Genomic DNA, 3,179 nt, shown 5'->3' on the forward strand with positions numbered 1-3,179 from the left:
GAAGTTTTTTTTTTTTTATCAGCAATGAATAAATAAAATTTAAAGGGATACTTCAGGGGTATCCCAACCCATATACAGTAACCAGAAGTAGACTTCCTATATCATCCACAAAAGAAGCTCTCCTTTATGGTTGAAGCAGAACAACCTTAAAGTGAGAAAACCATACCCAAAAATATAACCAACAGGTTACCTCAAAGCAACACTCAACTTTACCGAAACTCCCAGGACCGAGGCCACATACTTTCACCTCGCCACGCGACTACACACTTATGGAGAACATCGGTACCTTGACCGGCGATCTTGTTGACCTCTACATTACTTCGGCGACCACCGACTACACACATATGGAGAACGCCGCTTCATCGATCGCGATCATGTTAACCTATGGTGAACGCCGCTTCATCAACCGGCGTTCATGTTGATCTTTGCATACCTTCGGCGACCACCGACTACGCACGCATGGAGATCGCCGTTTCCTCAACCGGCGATCATGTTGACCTTTGCATATTCGACGACCACCGACTACGCACGCATGGAGATCTTCGTTTCATCGACCGGCGATCATGTTTACCTTGTATAACTTCGACGACCACCGACTGCACACATATAGGGAACGTCATTTCATCGATCGGAACTAGTAAGAAGTTATAAGTGAATTCAAACATTTGGTAGTTATTCGACATCATAGTCCCCCTTAAAATTATAGTTGGCTACCATCTTAGGCCATGTGAATGATTGAAAGGATTGGCGTAGATCTTGTTTAGTTTCTAGACAATAAATTTCAAGTTTTAATTAAGATATAAGCTCAACCAACTAAGTCCAACATGAGAAAGAAAAAGAAAAGGTGAAATTTATAATATAATTTATAATCCTACACAAGTTGAATGGATAACAATGGATGAATAAGATGATCAATAATATGTATATATAAGGGAAAGAAAGCAATGTAATTGTTCCACCCTTCATCCGCGTCCACTCATGTTCCTCCTTATTTGGACCAAGTATAGATGCATCATTTGTGTTCAAATGTTATAGATGGAGTACTTTGCATTTATCTTATTTTATTTACAAACTTAATAATATTTTAATAAGTTTGTAAATTTTGTTTCATTCTTTCAGGTTGGACCTCAAGATAATATACTAGACAAGAAATTGATTCATGATTATTGAAGAAATGTACAAATTTTGAGAGATTTTTTTTGTTATTTTCTCTTTGTTAATTTCTAACTCTCACTACAAGAAAAATCCAATTTATCTACGGACAAAATCCGTAGGTAACAGCCAAAATCCGTAGGTAAATCAACATTACCTACGGATTATCCACGGAAAAAAATCCGTATGTAATGTTGGTGTCGGTAATTTACCTACGAATACTATGTCCATGGGTAACGAAAACAGCATTACCCACCAACTACAGTCCGTAGGTAATACCCACGGACTACAAGTCCGTAGGTAATGTTAATGTACTTTATTTTTAAAATTTTAATTATTATTTGAATCTTTTTTTTTATTTTCAATTATTATTTACAAATATTATTTTTTGCCAATTTTTATGATTATTATTGATATATGCTATGACAATTATAATTAATGTTAGAACTAAACTGTAGCAGGTGAGACTCGAAACCAAGTCCCTTGAGAAATGTCCATAAAAACTTTAACCAGTCATGTTATGATTATTATTATATTTATGAGTATGATTATCAATATTAATATAATTAATAAAATAAAAATTAATAACATTTTTCCTATATTTAATATCTTCATTATTATTAATATTGTTAAATATTATTAATATTATTAAATATTATTAATATTATTAAATATTATTAAATATTATTAATATTATTAAATATTATTAATATTATAAAAAATTATTAATATTATTAATATTATTAAATATTATTAATATTATTAAATTTATTATTATTAGTAACACCAGTCATGTTATGATTATTATTATATTTATGAGTATGATTATCAATATTAATATAATTAATAAAATAAAAATTAATAACATTCTTCATATATTTAATATCTTCATTATTATTAATATTATTAATATTGTTAAATATTATTAATATTATTAATATTGTTAAATATTATTAATATTATTAAATATTATTAATATTATTAAATATTATTAATATTATTAAATATTATTAAATATTATTAATATTATTAAATATTATTAATATTATTAATATTATTAAATATTATTAATATTATAAAAAATTATTAATATTATTAAACATTATTAATATTATTAAACATTATTAAATATTAATAATATTATTAAATATTATTAATATTATAAAATATTATTAATATTATTAAATATTATTAATATTATTAAATATTATTAATATTATTAAATATTATTAATATTATTAAATATTATTAATATTGTTAAATATTATTAATATTATTAAATATTATTAATATTATTAAATATTATTAATATTATTAAATATTATTAAATATTAATATTATTAATATTATTAATATTATTAATATTATTAAATATTATTAATATTATAAAAAATTATTAATATTATTAAACATTATTAATATTATTAAACATTATTAAATATTAATAATATTATTAAATATTATTAATATTATAAAATATTATTAATATTATTAAATATTATTAATATTATTAAATATTATTAATATTATTAAATATTATTAATATTATTAAATATTATTAATATTATTAAATATTATTAATATTATTAAATATTATTGAATATTATTAATATTATTAAATATTATTAAATATTATTAAATATTATTAAACATTATTAAATATTATTAAATATTATTAAATATTATTAATATTATTAAATATTATTAAATATTATTAATATTATTAAATATTATTAAATATTATTAAATATTATTAAATATTATTAAATATTATTAAATATTATTAAATATTATTAAATATTATTAATATTATTAAATATTATTATATTATTAAATATTATTAAATATTAGTTATATTATTAATATTATTAATATTATTAATATTATTAATATTATTAAATTTTATTAATATTATTAAATATTATTAATATTAATAATATTAATAATATTAATAATATTATTAAATATTATTAATATTATTAAATATTATTAATATTATTAAATATTATTAATATTATTAAATATTA

The sequence above is a fragment of the Phaseolus vulgaris genome, chromosome 4 (genome assembly GCF_000499845.2).
Source record: "Phaseolus vulgaris cultivar G19833 chromosome 4, P. vulgaris v2.0, whole genome shotgun sequence".
NCBI classification, from domain to species: Eukaryota; Viridiplantae; Streptophyta; class Magnoliopsida; order Fabales; family Fabaceae; genus Phaseolus; species Phaseolus vulgaris.